Source organism: Lissotriton helveticus, chromosome 6 (genome assembly GCF_964261635.1).
Source record: "Lissotriton helveticus chromosome 6, aLisHel1.1, whole genome shotgun sequence".
Classification (NCBI taxonomy): Eukaryota; Metazoa; Chordata; class Amphibia; order Caudata; family Salamandridae; genus Lissotriton; species Lissotriton helveticus.
The window spans coordinates 1,402,156,825-1,402,177,055 of NC_136067.1; the positions used below are offsets into that span (position 1 = coordinate 1,402,156,825).

Here is a 20,231-nt window from a genome sequence, read left to right on the forward strand (position 1 = left end):
ATGCTTGGGGGGGGCTGGTGCTGGCACCCTGGATCGACCGGCGAGCCCGGACGCTGGAGCAGGCAGCAGTGAGACCGGTTAATCGTGAGTTTGGATGACTATTGTGGGGCGGAAAAGGACAAGGGAAGCGTATTTTGCTGAAGCTACTAGTTAACGCACCCAGAGGCCCCTAAGGTCGCCACAGTACAGACTGTGGAGTAGACGGTTTTGAGAGCACTTTCGCTCTACTGTTTGGACGGGGGCGACTCTTTGTAGTTGGGTCCTGTTCTAGGGGAGGGGGGGATGTCTAGAGATGTTGGGGTGACTCAGGACAGGGTGGGGAGGGGGGGGGAATGGGGGGGAGCGGAATGGAGAGGGAGACCAGGGGAGGTGCGAGGCAATGCAGTTGGGGATGGGGAACGGGGGGGTGTTACTGGTGTCTGGCCGCTATGGGACAGAGTCCTTAGCAAACAAAATCGAGATGATGGATAGTGTGGGTTCCTTAAAATGTGTGTCCTGGAACGTGCGGGGTCTAAATTCAATGACTAAAAGGCACAAAGTTCATTCTTACCTGGTCCGCAGGGGGGTCCACATTGCCTTCCTACAGGAGACCCATCTGACCAAAAAGGAAGGGGCAGCTTTACAGAGAAGATGGAGGGGGCACCTGTTCTACACCACATATTCCGCATTTGCTAGGGGTGCGCTGCTCTGGATTCGGGCGGGGGTCCCACTCAAGGTCACTAAGCACACTGTGGATCCGGAGGGCCGATTTGTGGCAGTGGAGGGGTTACTGAGGGGGCGTCACATAGCGCTTTGCAGCGTCTACGCACCGAACACTGATCAAGCGCCCTACTTCACCAAACTGTCCAAGCACTTGGCGACCTACTTCGCGGGCCCGGTGCTACTGGGGGGGGACCTCAACTCTATTGAGGACACCACATTGGATAGGTCTCACCCACCACTACATGCCTCCCCGGTGCACAGGCTAGCGAAGAATAGACTGCAATGGCAGGGACAATGGGACCTAACTGATGTATGTCGGGCGCAACACCCTACTGACAGGGACTATTCATTTTACTCCTGCATGCATGACCTACATGTTCGCATAGATGCGTTCCTCTGCTCGCAACACGTATTGCCCTTAGTCACCCGCACGGAGTACCTAACACGCACGATCTCGGACCACAATCCCTTACTACTCACCCTGGCCTGGATGAACGGAAACACGCCTATCCCAACGTGGCGGCTCCGACCAGACACGCTGGATGACCCACCATTTAGGGCGGACCTGGACCTTAGGATCACCCAATACTTTGTAGAAAACGAGGAGACCGCCTCCTCCAGGGCCACCGAATGGGACGCATTCAAAGTGGTGGTAAGGGGCACTGTATTGGGAAGTTTGCAGGCGCGCGACGAACGCTGGTGGAGGGAATAGATAAGGCGGAACGAACGCTGCGAGACGCGGAGAAGTTGAGACCCGGCCATCCCGAATTGCAAGGCAAGGTTAGTGCAGCGCGCGAGGCGGTTGCAGTCGAAATGGAGACCCTGCGCAGCTTTGACTACAAATCCTATTTAACTAAGACTCTTGCGGAAGGGGACAAAACGGGAACACTCCTGGCCTGGCTGGCCAACCCCCATAAAGGTTCTTCCCCGATACTGTCCCTGACTGATATGAGCGGGGAGGTGCACAACACCCAACCGGGCATAGTGCAATGCTTCACGGACTACTATAGCACGTTATATAGGAAGGGCGTGGGGGCTCCTCCTGAAGCGACGGAAGCCCTACTGGCTGAGATCCATCTACCCAGGCTTGACCCGGAACTCGCTCTGGCGATCGGAGGCCCAATCGACCTTGCGGAAATTAGAGGGGCCATTAAGAAAATGGCACGCAACAAAACGCCGGGGATAGATGGCCTACCAATTGAGTTCTATGCGAAGTTTGCAGAGGTGCTAGCCCCGAAACTCAGAACGGTGTATAATGAAGCCAAAGAGAGAGGAGAGTTGCCCCAATCGATGCGTGAAGCAATCATGATTCCGTTGCTGAAGCCGCGTAGGGATGGCACGGATCCAGCTTCCTACCGCCCGTTGTCAATGTTGACGACGGATTACAAAATCTTGAGTACGATCCTAGCAGGGAGACTGATAGCACATATGAGGGGTTTAATCCACGAGGACCAATCGGGATTCATTCCCACCAGGAACACGTCCCACAATATTCGAAGATTGCTCAGATTATTGGCAGACCCGCCGCAAGCTGCGAGACGCCCGGTGGTGTTGTCTGTCGACATTGAAAAAGCGTTCGATAGTCTGGGTTGGGACTATCTCCACGCAGTGATGCGGGGTTTTGGTCTGGGGGATGACTTCATACAATGGACCAGTGTGCTGTATGCGCGGGCGGGTGCAAGGGTGAGAGTGGGAGCATTAATATCAGATCGCTACGAGGTGAACAGGGGAACGAGACAGGGTTGCGCTCTGTCACCTCTGCTGTTCGCGTTGGCCATGGAACCGTTTGCAATGTTAGCTCGGAGAGGTGACGCATACTGTGGGCTTGAAGCTAGGGGGATATACCATCATATATCGTTATATGCGGACGATCTCTTGCTATTCTTAGATAACACAGAAGAGGCGGTTAGTGGCGCGGAGAGACTGCTGCTGAGATTTGGGGCGCTATCAGGCCTAAAGGTGAATTGGGCGAAGACTTGCCTTTTCCCGCTCCGAAAGCGGGAGACACAACCACCTCCGAACATTGGCATGCGTTGGGAACCAGATTGCCTACACTACCTTGGGGTTTACATCTATCACGATCCCACCAACCTGCTTGACGGGAACATTGGTCGCTGTATCCGATCGCTGAAGGGCAACATGGCCTTCTGGGCTACCCTCCCCCTGTCAATGACGGGACGGGTGTCCCTCCTCAAAATGGTGGCACTTCCGCGTTTATTATACCTCTTTAGGACCCTTCCAGTATGGATACCGGGAGAAGTATTCCGGCGATTAAAATCAAATGTGGTGTCATTCCTCTGGGGAGGAGGTGGGCGGCGAATAGCGTTGGCGACTCTCATGCGCCCCAAGGACCAGGGAGGGCTTGCAGTCCCGGACTTCGAGCTCTATTATCTAGCGGCACAACTTCAATTCTTTACGCAGCAGGTGGCGAGGGTGTACAGGGGACCCGACCAGGAGAGGGATACGGGCACCCCCCGCCACATACTGGCATATATAGCCCTGCAACAGAAGTTGTTAGTGAAGGGGTTGACCCTGGAGGAAAGGACTCTACGTATGTGCTGGAATCGCATGCAGCGGCGTGCGGGTCCGGGACGCCCATACGCACCCGAGATTCCGTTAGGAATGGTGACGGCGCTTCCGCACGGAGGGGACTGGTCGAACCTTCAACTATGGGAGGAAGCGGGCCTCCACGTGATAGGAGACTTATACGCCGACGGAGTCTTGACGGACTTCCAGACTCTGCAAGAACAGTATGGCTTCCCACGTGGGGACTACTTATTGCATGCGGCAGTGGTGGGGGCACTTCAGAAACAATGGGGGTCGGGACTGGCAGAACCTAAATTGTCATTGGCGTGCCAATACACGATGATGACAGCTGGCACTTTCAAGGCGGTCTCATGTCTCTACTCCCGCATGAGCACCGAAAACATTCTGCCGTTAACACGCCTCAAAAACCACTGGGAAAATGACCTGCAAAAAGAGATCCCGGACGCGACGTGGTCCCATTTAATCCAACGAGCCAGGAAAAGCACCAGAAATGCCCGTTTCCAATTAATACACCTCTACATCCTGCATAGGGCCTACCTCACTCCGAGTAAAATAATACAATACTTTGGCGCGACGGATGCAGCATGCCCCAGGTGCGCGCTACTAGGTGCCGACTTACTACACATGCTCAGGGACTGTCCACAATTGCGGGATTATTGGGAGGGGATCGGAGACACCCTAAATGAAGTCACAGAACGATCCCTGCATTACGATAGCGCGGTCACCCTCCTGCACTGGTTCCCACACACACGCAAAACGAAAATATTGAGCAAATTCATAGACATGGGCCTACTGATTGCGAAGAGGGAACTCACTAGGGGGTGGAAATCCAAAACAGCACCAACACACCATAAATGGCTGCATGAATTTCTAAAGTGGGCAACTGCAGAGAGCACACTCCGGTACCAGCTAGCTAGGCGCACGGCAAACGAGAAAGCGCAAGAAGCGGCACTAGCATGGGAGACCCTGGTCCAGGAACTGAGGGACAGTGTAGAAACGAGGGAAGAAGAAGGGGAAGTACCACGCGGGGGAGACCCCTGAGGAGGCAGGTTGGGCACCGCACTAACACCAGACACACATACTTGAACTTTGTTTCCAAGATCCTACATACACCGACTCACCCGAGTTCGCAACTATGGCGCTTTGGTTCAGACACCAGGGACACAGGGAGGGGGTGGGAGAAAATGTTTAAACAGAGCACTACTGCGTAGGGAGCATATACATCACCATGGAACGAGAGGACACACCGAGGGGCAGAACACCCAAAAGCAGAGGGGGTTGATTCACTGACCCATGTGGGACTGGAGATTATACGGCATGATAAGTGATTAGCTGCCGCCCAGCCTCCGGGATGTGGGTTGTAAGGCTGTGTAAATAATTGGCGAAAGCACAAATGTGGAAGCGATACTAAGTCCTACCTGGTGTATGAATGATATGACCCGCATTACCTCTGCAATAAAAATTGTTTTTTAAAAAAAAAAAAAGAGAGAAGGAGGGCCCGAGTGGGCAGAAGAAACATGAAAGACAGGGTTGGGGAGAAGAAGCAATGGGTGAGAGAGCAACATGGAGCAGGCAGAGGAGAAGCACACAGGCAAGAAAGTAAAGAGGGAAAGCCTTTGCTTCCTGGGCCTACTGTGACACCTTTCCATCGTTTCAGACTATGCCCCTGGGGGAGACTGGCATGGGCCATTCCTTGAGGGGCTCGCCCTGAGAGCAATGCTGCCTCGTGCAGTTGTCGCAGTGCCCTCTTGGCTGCGGCCGGGGCATGCTGTAAACACCTGCTGGGGACAACAGACCTGACCATCAACTCTGCCCGGTCATCGGATCCCCACTCCACCCACCGACCTGGAGCTTCCTGTCCCCCATTGGGAACCCTCAGCTTTTCATGATGCCCCAGTACTCAAGGAACAAGTGGGCCGAGCGGGCCATTTGGACTGGACTCCCTGGTCTCCAGCTTCCAGCACTCCTCCCTCCATGGCATGGAAAGGGCCAAGGCCCAACAACACACTCACAAACCAAGATGGATAGGTTCACCACCATTCTGGATGCGAACGGCAAGGGACAGCCTCCATGCACTGGTGCACGGCGGAACCCTCGGGCCTTGCTGCTGTACTACAGCCCATCCAGGCATACCAGGATGCAGTTGAGACCAGAATAGGAGAGGTCAAGTAGACCTCTCACTCATCCGACAAGACCTACTGAATATGGCACAGAGAGTAACTGCAGAGGAGGAGAGGATCTCCACGGTGGAAGGAAACGTGAACTCGCTCAAGTCCAAAGTGTTCAAGCTATTATTCCCACCATGGAAAAGCATGTAGAGGATGCAGAGAACAGATCACAGCACAGCAATCTATGATTTGTGGAGCTTCCAGAGGAAACAGAATCCTCTGAACCTGCCGACTTCTTGCACGACTGGCTGTAATCTTGGCTGCCCAAAGAAGCTGTTAAGCAGTGGTTTGGGATTGAAAGGGCCCACAGGTTGTTGAACCAGCAGCATCCCAGGGGGTGCTGTGGACCACTCATCTTTAGAATGCTTAATTAACTAGACAGATGTTCCATCCTACATGAGGCATGGAGGATTTCTGGCACTGACATTTCAAGCATCATGGATCATGATATTCTCGGAATATGCCCACGAGAAGCAGAGGCAGCATAGATTATTTGATGAGGTGAAACAAAAGCTGAGAGCCCTCAATCTCAAATATATGCTCTTTTTTCTGGCAAAACTGAAAGCCCTTCACAAGGGTTGTTCTCACTTCTTTGACACCACAGAGGAGACATGGGAGTGGATGGCCAAATGGGCCCCTGAGCGCCTGGGAGCAGACTCCGGGCTTTCCCCCTCCAAACATGGGAGCATCCCTCCAGCCTTGGCCTATGAAATCTAAGCAACATTGGGTGCTAGATCTCCTTGAATGCACCACTGACTTGCAGACTCTCTAGACTTATACAGCACAGAGGTCCGGGAGAACAGTTTTCTGACCATCCCACTGTCACCGCAGGGAGATCCTCCTGAGGGGGGAGGACCTGGTCAGAGAGGCACCCTCTGTGGTTGCTCCACGGCTGGGGAGCAGATGATCCCAAATAATCACCCTTCAGACATATGTCAATGAGCAGTACTGGTGAGGCGTACAAGTACTTGTCAGAAACAGGAAAGCCCCCACTAGTGAAACCCCAAGGATCGTTACCTTTCCTTTGAGTTGAATGTTGTGTTTGGGTGTTTTGGGGCATCAGATGCTTCAATGTAGAAAGTATGGGATGGGAGGACTTGGGAGGACTGGGGAATTATTGGTTTGTTGTTTGTATTGGTTTGCCTTTATTGTTTAGCCTGCCTACTGACCACAACACATCTGACACCCACACAAGGATGGCTAGTGCCTGTCCGAAGTGGAGCCTCTTAATTGGAGCAGGGACTCTTGATTTCCTTCCTATGCTCTCACTGGATGCCCCCTTTACGGTGGACACCATGCATGACCACTACACCATATGCATGGCGGCTTACACAAACCTTACTTGGAATGTGAACTCTCTGCTACACTTCATTAAAAGGACAGCAGTGCTATGATACGCTAAGCACCTATGCCGATCAGTCCTGCTGCTGAGCTTTCTGAAGGGCTCTGGGTATAATAGGGTGTTTCACACTAGGACGGCCAGGGACTCCAGGGCGGTGGAGATACTCCTACATGGGTCCTTCCCCTTCTCGGTTACCCGCACAATCAGTAACCTCCTGGGCAGATATGTGGTAGTAGAGGGTTTGCTTGATGGGTGCCCCTGCAATCTCCTCAGCATTTACATCCCACCACAATTACCTACCCAACCCTACGAGGCCATCACAGACATAATGTCAGTTTTTCCTGTAAGTCCAACAATTATAGGGGTGACTTCAATCCCACCCCTAACCCTGACATAGTTACCACTGGAACTCCCACATCGCACTGCTTTACGCTATCGCTACAACTTCAGGGATGAATGGAGTCCTTTGGTCTATGTGACATATGGAGGACTTGGCATTCTTGAGACAGGATGTACACCCACATGTTCGCATCTCAGAAGATGTTTTTATGTATGTTCCTCTTCCTGGTCCCTGCGACTGAAGAACAATATGTCACCCAGGTGGACATACTCCCAATAGGAATTTCAGATCACTCGCATAGAGCTCCAGTTTGGTAGCCTGTGCCCTGCGGCACAATCTAAGGGGCACCTGAATGCATGGTTCTTACAGGAATATGGCTGTGCAGACTTCATTGCCAGTGAATTGCAAGCATATTTTGAGGTTAATGTTGGCTCAGTTAAATCAATGGGCATCCTTTGGGTTGCCTTGAAAGCCATAATGCATTAGATTGCCAAGGGGTACATGCAGCGGGTGGGGGGGAACAAACAACAGATAAAAATGAACCTGGAGACCCAGGTTACAGCCCTGAAACAACAGTATGTCAACCATCCTACTGAGACCACACAACATCCATTGGAGTTGGTCTGGTTCACCGTAAACAGACCTTGAAGAGGCCAGTCAGTGCTGGAGGGCCTCTACCCATCAAGTGTATAAACTTGGGGACAAGTCCAGCAAAGTCCCTCACAAGTTACCCACCAGAAACGCGGCTGCTGTAACAATACTCTAAAGTCCTGGACTCCTTTGGGGTCCTTCATGTCCACTCAATCGCAACAGCAGTGACATTTGCTGAGTACTATTGAGGGCTGTATGTACAGCGTCCTCCTCCCACCTTGAGCATAGCCAACATCTACTGACTGAGATGCCACTTCTGCAACTATCACCCAGCAAGCGGATGGCCTTTGACGAGCCCCTTACGGAGGAGGAGATCCAAGAAGCCATAACCGGCTTCCCTCTGGCAAAGCTCCTGGGCCTGAGTTCTGAGATATCCTCAGGCCCCATCTCCACAACCTATATACAGAGGCAGCTCTGAAGGGCTCGTTCCTACCTGAGTTGGATGCAGCCACTATCGTGGCAATCCCAAAGTCTGGCCAACCATCGCCTCGCTGCAGGTCCTCTCACCCTATTTCCTTCATCAACACTGAGATGAAGATCTTCGTGAAATTCACTGCCACTAGACTACAACAGATTATCTCCAGCGTGGGTCACCCAGACAGGTGTGAATTTATGTCCTACCGAGGCAATCAGCACTGTGTACGCTGACTGACACAAGGCCACAAAATACCTGATTCCTGCATGCTCTCTCTTCTTGATTTCAAGAAGGGCTTACACTTGGAGGACGTGAGTTTTATAAAGACAGTACTGGTCAGAATGGGCTCTGGTCCCTGAATATGTGGCTATCTCAACCGAGCTGGGAGGGCTTGGTGGGGGAGAGATTTGCACTTTACACTAATGACGTTCTTCTATACCTGGCTGAACTTGATCTAACAGGTCTGAGATGCCTTTGCATTTGGGAGTTATATGAAGAGGCCTCCAGTCTACAAGTGAATCTCACTAAATGTATGCTAGTACCTGTCCGTGGAGATGCTGCTATGACACACTGACAGGCCTCTATACCTTTGAAAAACTGAGCTTCAAATATCTGGGGATTCACATCTCCCTTATCCTCGAATTGACCTGGAATCTCAAAATGCCACCTCTCCTCACCCGAGCGAGAATGGAACTGCAGTGTTGAGAGCACCTTCCTCTTAACCTCTTGGGTAACATGGCCCTTTTTAGGATGATGGTTCTCCCACACTTCCTGTATATTTTTCAAAACTTTCCCTTGCTACTCCCTGACCGGTGGCTTAGGGAGTTCACCTCAGTGGTCAATGTCTTCCAATGGGCCAATCGTTGGCCTCGCATTGCCTGGGCCAAGTGCTGGCTGGCAGTGTAGGACAGCGGGATAGCTATGGCAGACCTTCAGATGCACACTGAGCCTCACCACTTCTGGTGATCAATGACTGGATGGATGACCAGGGGTGGGATGATCCCTCGTATCGAACCGAACTTGCCTTACTAAACCTGGATAAAGTCATGAGAATACTTTAAGGAGACCTCATCCCTTAACACCATTAAAACTGCTGCAGGTCGGGAAATCACACACCAACACTTGCTTTTGCTGCCCTACCCTGAATGCAGACTTTTTCATATGACATGGCGGTGTCCCCCAATCCAGGAATACTAGACACTCCTTATTCCAGGTCCCAGGATCCAAACTCATGCTGACACCGAGGTAGGCTCTGCTGGCTGTTTTGGATGATCTTGGTAATACCAGAGGGGAGAGGTACCTTCTCAGGGTTGACATGGTGGTGGTGAAAAGGGACGTTTCCCGCGAATAGAAACTGGCAGTCGTGGTCTAATGGAGGAAATGGATGGATTTGTGTGTCTCTCAAAAGAAACTCATATATGAGGCACTGGGATGATGTAAGTGGTTGGGCAGAGATGGTGCGTTGTATGTATCCTTGTACCACATTGCTCTGAAGTCAATAAAATTGGTTATCAAAAAAATAGTGATGTTGCTCTTTTTATTTTGTTCTGCATTTAAAATAGATGTATTCAATTAATTCACAAAAATATTTAACACAAAATCTTTGTACTCATTTTTTTTATTTATTAAATGTTTTTTTAAATATCCCCATACTTTACAAAAGGGAGTTCTCCACCACAGTGGGAAAGATCTCCACCAATGTGGAGAATATCTCAGCCTAAATGTGAAGTTCCTAGTAGCAACTTTACACTCACAAATTTGGCTGCACCCTCTCGTTTCAGGTGGTGGAGACATAAGCCTACACTTGATTAAGACTCTTGTTTTTTTTTCCAACCCATGTGTAAATTCCTGCTTACTCCTTGGTAAGATTTATGAGGTGAGTTTTTCTAATGAATCCGATAGATTATCGGATGCCTTACATACCTCAACCTTCGTCAAGTTCCAGCAGGTCAACCCTGCCGAAATTTAACAGGGGAAAACCATATGCTAATTACCACATTTTACAGATTTGGTGTGTTATTCCCCAGAAACTCATTAAGGGTGTTAATTAGCATATATATTAGTAATCAGGCCTACAGAATTTGGAAATTCATCCTTTAGGATTTTTTGAAAGGTGTGGTTAACTTATCCTGCATTGTGCCCTTATTAGTGTTGTGTGGCGTTGCAAACTTCTTTTATTTTTGCGTATTCCTAAAAAAAATGGAGACATTCCATAAAAGTTGTAGAATTTAGCTGTTTGGGATTTTCTCAGAACCTCTCGAGCCATTTAATGGAGGGCTATGCTGAATCAGCGCAGAGCTGAGCTCCTGTTTTAATGCTTCTGCAGTGTGTATTCATCACGTGTTCATGTTACAGCCCTTGGACTCTTGGAACACTTTTAACATGGCATATTCCCAACTTTACAAAGAGAGCTTTCACATGTCTAAAAATTGTGACAGGTAATCTTTTTTCGCCCCTCCGTGAACATGCTTTTTATATCTAAGCAGGTGTACCATTTCACAAATCTATCCTGTCTGCAAACCAACGTCATCCACCCATTTAATCATTTGATTTCTCTCTGTTCACTGTCTCACGTGTCTACAAGACCAGAACGGGAGGAAAGCCCTTCTTCTACCTCACAGCCAAGGCCTGGAACAACCTCCCCTCCACCTTTGGCAAGATCCCACATTGCCCCAATTCAGGAAGGACCTCAAGACCTGGCTCTCTGGATGACCCCATATATACACCTAACAAATGGTTCTAGAGGCAAATTGCTTTGTGCATACAATATAACACATAAATCCCAATCCCAAATCAAACAATTGTGCAAAAATGAAAAAAAGAAAAGTCAATAAGAGAAGAAGCCCCTTACACAAAGAAATGTTTATATATAAAAAATTATGGGTATTTATTACATATAGTAAAATCAGTTAAGACAATTACAGTTAAGACGATTACGCTCAAGACAAACTGGTGGTATACAAACAATACATATCACAAACCAGACAGGTGGCAAATGAAGAAATACACGTTACAATAAAGGAACAACATATACAAAGATATTGTGTCCTCCTATAATTTTTAGCCACATAAGCGTCAACGGCGTTTCGACCACTGTACAATTACACGGTCATCATCAGCACTCTGATTTCCTTTGAGCATCACAAGCAGTTCTGTATATTGAAAAAATACGTATGGGGTACAATTACTAAGTGAAGAATTCTTCGAAAGAAAAGGCATAATCAAACAAGAACAAGAAATAAGGAGGAAAAAATCTTGTGTCAGAACAGCGACCAAACATCCCAAAGATAAAAGCTCACTCATAAACTCATTCTCTACACCCAATGAATCAAAAATAGTGATATAGATTACCACCACCAGACAAGTTAAAGAAAAAAGAAGAAACCTGTTTAAAAACAATCCAACCATCTTTCAATTGAGTTGGTCCATGAGAAATTTAAAGATTACTAGAAAAGAAAAGTACAATCACGAACAATTCCACAATTACTATCAGCCCTATACCTCAGAAAGTTTGGATATTAAAACACTTACAAATAGCGGCGAGTGTTACTTCAACTCGTCTCAATATCGTGTTTGGAGTTAATTCCATCTATCTATTACATCAGGGGATAGATTTGTTAGGACGGTGAGCAAATCACCAAGATACTTCCAACAAGCAGTCGGCTAAAATTGGAATAAGAGAAAGCCATAGCCTCAGAATCTCGATATCAAGAAGCTCTAATCCATAGATATCTAGTTTATACATAAATGCATATTGAAAGTCCTTTGCATACAAACAATATTTGCAAAGAAGTAATGACGCTGAGACATGTCAGCAGTGTGCTCCTATCCCCCTTTACTATATAAAATGGCTCCCTTGAGCCTCTTGAGCTGATGAGCTCGGGAGTGCCTGCGTGCCTGAGTGGAATTATGCCTGAGAAAACTGAGCGGCAGCATGTCCAGCAACCTACTACTATTTCCCCTACTGATGACGGAGGAATCCAGAAACACGTGTCTAGGGATACGCTTTAAAAATTTGGCATTAGCTAAGACATTTTCAAACTTTGTACTGAGCGCAAAGATTCAAAGAGGTAATAACGCTGAGACGTGTCAGCAGTGTGCTCCTATCCCCCTTAACTATATAAAATTGCTCCCTTGAGCCGCTAGAGCTGACGAGCTCGGGAGTGCCTGCGTGCCCGGAGTGGAATCATGCCTGAGAAAATTGAGCGGCAGCATGTCCAGCAACCTACTACTATTTTCCCTACTGATGACAGAGGAATCCAGAAACACGTGTCTAGGGATACGCTTTAAAAATTTGGCACTAGCTAAGACATTTTCGAACTTTGTACTGAGCGCAAAGATGCAAAGAGGTAATGCCACTGAGAGGTGTCAGCAGTGTGCTCCTATCCCCCTTCACTATACAAACAATATTTGGTCTGTTGTAATACATCAGGAAAAAAACAGCTAGATATGACAATTATCCTGAAACTTAATAATGCCAAAAAACAGCAACTTATACTAATAAGAGTGGTACTAGAATGTCAGCAAAGATATACACTCGCTGTTCAACCACAAGTAGTTCAGTCTAGAAAATATCATTCGCCACCGTTTAGCGGGGCAACAATTACTGAGAACTAGCTCATAACAACAATTACTGAGAACTAGCTCATAACAGCATGCGCGGTAAGAAACATGTCTGCATATAATCAGAAAAGGCAAAAATTGCCTCATTCGTCAAAGCGCAACATATACATGCTAGATTCTCTACGGCATGCAACGCTGACCCAAAAGGCACCGTTAACCAGTTATATTGGAAACTGCAAAAATGCCACATTTAGCAAAGCGGAGACATGTATGTGCCAGATTGTACCTGGCGTCCCTGCTGCCACAGAAACACAGCATTACACCCTAACACGCTAAAGAACTACTGAGTTAGGAGTTTTCTAACACACAATTGCACCTCCACAATTATCGTAACGTTATCCAGAGAGGCATTCAGGAACATTTATTTATTTATTTATGTGTTTTTATATAGCGCGGACTTTACCCGAAGGAGTCAGAGCGCTTCACAAAAGGAACAGTAATGGTACATGAGGAGAAACTTACAAGTGAACAAATTATAACAGTAAACATTAAGTTACATGAGGCAAAAGTGACAAATGTGAGCAAACAATATACAAGAGGTAGCAAACGGTACATTATAGGAGGAAAAAGTGACATGTGTGCAGGTTACAAAGGTATACAAAGTACAAGTAGCGGTATAATACTGCAATAAATGGAGGACACTCAAACACAAGAACAATCGTTACCTAGGCAATGGTGGCACTTGTGCAGGTATCTAAAGCAAATAAAATGTGAGAGGTAGCAAACAGTGAGTTACAACAGAAAAGTGACGTGTGCATGTTACAAAAGAGTACCAAACACAGGTAGAAGGATAATACTGCAATAAATGGCAGACACTCAAACACAAGAACAAACGTTACGTCGGCAATGGTGGCACTTGTGCAAGTATCTAAAGCAAACAAAATGTAAGAGGTAGCAAACAGTGTGTTACAAGAGAAAAGTGACGTGTGCATGTTACAAAAGAGTATCAACCACAGGTAGAAGGATAATGCTGCAATACTTGGCAGACACTCAGACCACAAGAACACACTGGGAAGGCACTTCCATAGTCATGGAGAATAACATTTTCTGTAATGGAAGGTCTTCCTTCAGGTAATAGAGAGGGCGTAAATTAAATTTGGAAGTGTCTTTGAAGGAGGAGAACCTTGAGGTCAGTTTTGAAGGCCTGGGAGGAGGTGGTGGTCTGGAGCTGAGGCGGAAGTGAGTTCCAGATTCTCACCGCGTTGCCTGAAAAGGATTGGGCCATCGATCTTTCCTTCTTGAAAGTGGGAGGCTCGAGCAGTAAATTTTCCGCATTACGTGATGGTCTAGAGCCTCCAGAGAGTTTCAGTTTATTCACCAGGTAGTGATGAGAGGAGGAATGCAAGGCTTTGTGGGTAATACAAGCAGTCTTGTAGATAGATCTTTCCTCGATGGGAAGCCAGCGGAGGGTGGATAACATGGGTGTAATGTGGTCGTTTCTTTTGGCTCCAAAAATGAAACGAGCTGCTAAATGGAGAACAGATTTAAGGGGGGACAGATGGGATTTGGGGAAGCCAGTAAGAAGAGAGTTGCAGTAGTCAAGTCTGGAGAGGACCAGCGATTGGACCAGTGTTTTAAGGTCTTGCTCCGGGAAGAAGCGACAAATTCCCCAGCAGACTTAGCAATGGAATTGATGTGGGAGGTTAGATGGAGTTTTTTGTCGAGTATGACACCAAGGGATTTTGTGCTGTCGACAATGATGGGTTTACTGTTAAGTAGATTCGTCTGATCATCCATGATTGAGCCGGGGGAGGAGAAAGCGAGGAGGAGGAATTCAGTTTTGGAGGGGTTCAGAATCAGTTGATGAGTTGACATCCAGTTTTGAATGGAGTCGAGAGTAGAGCTTCGGATGGATAGATCGTGCGTGGAGGCAACCTTGAGGTAGATTTGAGTGTCATCTGCATAGAGATGATTGTGGATCCCGGATTTACTAGGGAGATTTCCCAGTGGTTCTAAATAGAGAACAATATGGGTGCAAGTATAGAGCCTTGAGGAACACCTTGACCTACTGCCAAAGGAGATGAAAGACTGTTTGCTATTTTGATCATTTGGGATCTATCGGAGAGGAAGGAAGCAAACCATTTAAGCACAGTTCCCTCCATGCCCATTCTCTGTTGAAGAGTGTTGAGGAGGGTGTTGTGATTGACAGTGTCAAAGGCTGCAGAAAGGTCAAGGAGAACTAGAAGACAAGACCCCCGGAGTCAAGTATCCGCAGCGCGTCATCAATCACTTGCAGCAGGGCTGTTTCAGTGCTGCAGTTTTGGATGAAGCCAGACTGAAAATTATCAAGAAGATCATTGTCCTTGATATGACAAGAGAGTTGTTTTGCTACACATCTTTATGTGCTCTTCACAAGAAAGGGTAGGTTAGTGATGGGGCGGTAGTTGTTGAGGTTATTCGCATCTGCAGTGGGTTTTTTAAGCAGAAGGGTGACCTGCCCAGTTTTGAAGGAGAAAGGAAGGGAGCCTTGACAGATGGAGAGGTTGACCAGAGTGGTCCAATAGGAAAGAGAGTGGGTATAGAAGTCAAAGGCAATGGCACTAGGGATGGGGTCCAGGGAATGGTTGGAGGGCTTTGTTTCGCGGATGCAGTTGAGTAGGGCATCTTCAGAGATGGGGTCAAAGTTCTGCCAAATGGCTAAGGATTTGGGCTCCTCTGGAGGGGTAGGATGAGCGACCTGGTCCACCAGTGATTTCACTTTTTCGTCAAAGAATATAGCGAAATCCTTCAGCTTGGAGGTTGGGGGGAGAGCAGTTGGGATTCTTGATGAGATCGAATAGCTTTTTGGGACTATTTTTGGCTGCATCAAGGAGGGTTTTGAAGTGCGACGCTTACACATTTGTCGTAGCGTAATCAAAATCGGCATTAGGAAATTCTAATAGTGCGTTTACTACCGCATTTGACACCACTTAAATAAAATGAAAGAATGCGGCAAAGCTGCTTACCGTGCGATTCCGTCGTACCGCTACAAAAGTCTGAGAAGTTGCTATCAGTAGATCCGCCCTGTTTTTACCCGCAAAGAGGTCCCAGTCAAAAGGGCATAGAAATGGTGGAAGGACCACCTACTGTCCTCATAGCGCCGAGGAGAATTCAAGCAGGCGCCATATTGGAACAGTGTTCTTACTACCCTCACTTCAAAGAAAATGATAGATTTGCTTACTATACAGGGAACATAGTGGTTCTACCCGCTCAATGGAAATGTAATGTGTACATCTTAAATGGGCACAGTAGATCTATTTCTCATAAAGGGAAACTAGGATCTTTACAGTCAATATTGAATGTCCACATCAAAAGGGGCATACATATAATAGTAGGACCAGTTAGGCTGTCATCTCTGGATGACCCCAGCATTCAACAGAGCCGCCCACCCTTCCCCGGCGCCTTGAGACCCTCATGGGTGAGTATTTGCGCTTTTCCAACCCTGATTGATTGATTTTAGAGTCACAAGGAAAACGTAACAAGTGCAATGCCCACCTGCTTACAAGGTAAGCCTGCAAGGAAACACCACATCCAGATTCAGCGCAATACTGGCACTCACAAGAAAATGTTATGCAGTGCTTAATTTGTAAAAGAAAGACTGCTGGTGCCTGAAACTCTGTTCAGAAGCCTGCAGCTGGAGAAATCAAACGTTGGTGCACCAAATACCAGGGCATCCACCTCATGCCACTTTAATCCACTACCAGACACACCAAGACCACTTATCTCACTCTTGCATTTTCCTGCTTTCTCCCTTTGTGACTGTTTTTCTGTCTTTCTCTCCTTCCATCTTTCCGATTTGTGTGTTTTTGTCTCTCTTGCTCTCAGTAAATACCTGATACAGAGAAATTCGTGCTGGTTTGCTAAAAATAATTGCCAATGGCCTACAAGGCAACCATCGGCTAAAATTAAGCACTGGTTAAGCTGTACCAGTAAGTGTTGGAACAAAAACTTGTGCGAAGTCAAAGGGAAAGTATCAGACTGAAAAGTATGCCAAGCAAATAATCAAAAAATGTGCAAGCGTTTGCTTGTGTGATAAAAACTTTCCACACCAGTAGTCTGTAAGTAGCCGAATTTAGTTTTCTTTTTTGTAAACTCGCTTGCAGACCTCCAAGTCTTTCATGACAATAACACTAATAAGCACTTTTGGCTGACATTCTACAACGTTTTCAAGCCAAATGGTAATACTGCCATGCATATATTTCTCTAGTATATCAATAATTAGCAATCCTGAAAGGGCAAGAAGTACGAGTACATGAAATGAGACCTCCCCAAAATCAGTGCAATTTTTTCTAAATAGTGGGATACCACTAATTTCTGAAATAAAGAGGAACTGAGAAATTTAGGGAGCGCCCGTTATTCATTGAACTGTGATGACCATTCGGTCACGAGTATGAAAACAACTACTAGTGTTTTCATTTTGGTTTAACCAATGCCACACCTATCTATGCTGCATAACATTTTCTGTGAACAGTGATCAAATAACGCACTGCACGCTCATCCTTCGCTCTAGTTCTTAAGGACCATTTTTGTAAAGAAGAAAAACAGACTGCACCAATTCTCCTCCTTTAGCAAATATATTCTGACCAACCTGAAGTTGGTCAGGAAATGTACTGTTGACTGCCATAGGTTTTTGAGAATGTGGTCAAACTATAGATTGGAATTAAATAAGGAACACATCTCACCTCTTCTCTCCTTGACAAAATCGCCCATGCCTGAAGACTCTGGGATCTAATTTTATGCTTGCCCTGTTTTTTTAAATTGACCAAGGCGATTTAACAGCTGATGTCTGTTGCAAGTTTCCCTGTGATACAGGAAGGTCACAGCCAGGTTTCCCACCAGATGAGGACTAAAGAAGCAAACATTATTGTTATTTTCATTCTCCATGTAGCAATGTGTCTGTCTTTAGAGCCTATACTCATTTTTAGTCTTTTTATTGTTTTTATATGTGTTGTGAAAGGAATTACAACTACCTGTTTCATGAAACTGCCCGTGTTAGTGGAGCTGTTCATGTTGGAGGTCTTCACTTCAATAGCTAATGGCCAACGTCAATGCATTTTTAGGTAGCAATTAAGGTTGTTCAAAACTGAGACATTTTTTCTCGTAAAATGTTGTTGAAAAGTTTAAGAATTATGTTTTCATAGGTAATTATGGTTCACCTGAATATTGCGTGACTTTTTTGAGTTAGAGCGCATGTCGTGCATGAAAAGTCTTGCAAGATGCCGAGATCAAACAGTTTTGAACAGAAAATATGCATCTTCCGTTTAAATCAGTCCCCTGTAAGTATCTTGCAGGACTGTGCTTTTTATGCGAGTTGCGCACTACCTGAAAAAAGTTACATGATTTTGCCTGATGCAACATTTTGGGGATTCGTGAATTTTGCCGGTGTACTTAAAATTGTGTCTAGGCCTACTAGCAATTTGTCACTCAACAGATGTGGGCTGATTAGCAAAGCTTCTTCTGTGAGCTGGTTTCTCCAGGCTTAGCTGTGTGTTACTCCAGAGTTAGGTGTGACTTACTCACAAATGTTTACATACTCAACAGGTTTTGCATACTCATGGTTTGTGTGAGTAAGCATATGTTATTCCTAGAAAATATTCACAGAAAACGCTTTATGAATCTGGCCTGGAAATTAAGTTGCAACTTGCATCTAAGACCGGAGTAAGACACACCTATTCATTGAAAATGTATGAATTGGGCCCTATGTCTCCTTACTCTCCCATCCCTCTTGTTCTTTTACATGTTTCTGTGTTTTCTTATGTTCTTCCTTAATCAAGTTAATTTTGTTTATGAACCTATCATAATGACTTGTCTTGCCTTACATTCCAGCTCGTGAGTGTAGGTTTTAGGTCTCCATGGTAATATCTTTGCCGAGGCAGTTGGAGACTTGGGGACCGACAAGCTGGCAGCGTTAGTTGGTGGTGCGACTAATTGACAATAAACCACTTCCAAATAATCCAGTGTATGTCATTTTAACACTGGCAATGAGTGATGCTTGTGGGGGACAAGCTCACCACCAATTCCCTTTTGGACCCGCGGATTTTAGCCTGATTGGAACTTTTTCACAAATTGGCGGCAATCGAGAGCAATCAACGCTTATCTTTTGTACTATAATTAGGCTGTCCTGTTTTCAGTTTCTATTTTCGGTCAATTCTGGTGTTTTTTTTCAGTGTTTTCAATATCTTAAAAAAATAGTTGTTATCAGTGCTTACACATTTTCACGCCACTAAAAACAACAGAAAAAGTGTTTTTCCGGTGTTTATGGAACGTTTTGCTTTTATCATTGCTGGCTTTCTGCACTGAAAGAACATGGTATATAGAGAGTGTACGTATAGTGTATATGAGGTCCAAAGAGATTTTTGCAAATGAATCTTATTGTAGTACACAATACAATACTTCTTCAGTGAGTCTTTGGTCATGTGCGCTCGCGCTTTCCTTCCCATGTAACCTTCTGTGAAAAGGCCCTCTCAGCATTCATAGCCCCTTGGGCTGAGAACCGTCAGCTAAGGGACACAGTTGGGATGACTCTTTCTTTGATGCCATAGAAAGCACAAAATGATAAATATTTGCGATTTAGTTCCTGGGCATAAGAAAACAGTGCACCAGAATGGACTAAAAAGTCAATAGCATCCCTCATTAACTCTGAAGATTGTAAAGATGCTTTCAGCATACCATCTAACAAGTGGCAAGGATCTCCTACAGGGATTCACTTCAGCACGGGTATCAATTTTGACAGGTGATCACACAAATTTTTTATATGCGTAGCTGAATCACTGCAAATACAAACAATATCACTCCAATCTTTGTTGAACTTAGAAAGAACCTTTTTTGCAGAGCATAACAAGTGACACTACGTTCCATGTTTTCCAAAAGTCTGGTGTCACGTTTTCACCACTATCCCAGATGCTTGGTGATATATATATACTTGTCACTATACCTTGCATTTAATGTTTAAAGCCTGAGGTGTTGGCAATTCACACTATCAATACTGACCCACCAGAAACTATGGTCTGATGTGTTGAGGGTTTTTACCCATTCTCTGTGGGTAAATGTGATGACACATATTAGGAAAGATTTTTATGAAACTAGCCATTTTACCTATCAGTGAAAGAATCAAATGCAGCCACAATATCAAATATGAGTTTGATATGTCCTGATTCTCTACAGTTTATAAAATAATTAAACTAGACCTAAAACATGAAACTAAACCCTACATCTTTAGACCAAAAGCCATAAAACTGAAAAAAGTAAACCGAAGAAGAAACACTATTTTAGTGGCATCCCTAAAGAACAAAACTCAAGCAGAATAATGTTAGCCAGTCTTTCTTACTGCTAGCTTGTATAACGAAGTTACATTTTATTGACCCCTTCAGTAAGAACAAAATGACTCTTTCACTTTCTTTTTCCTTTCTTTGAATGGCATTTAGTTTGTGGTTGTGCAGGTGTTTTTTCAGTGTTTATATGTTT

The 20,231-nt window shown here is 46.0% G+C and overlaps 1 protein-coding gene across 1 annotated transcript in view; it reads right to left on the minus strand.

The window, feature by feature from the left end:
* Positions 1-20,231, minus strand: part of SLC35D3 (solute carrier family 35 member D3) — a 337,573-nt gene that overhangs the window by 117,751 nt on the left and 199,591 nt on the right. The gene's annotated exons all lie outside the window — the stretch shown is intronic.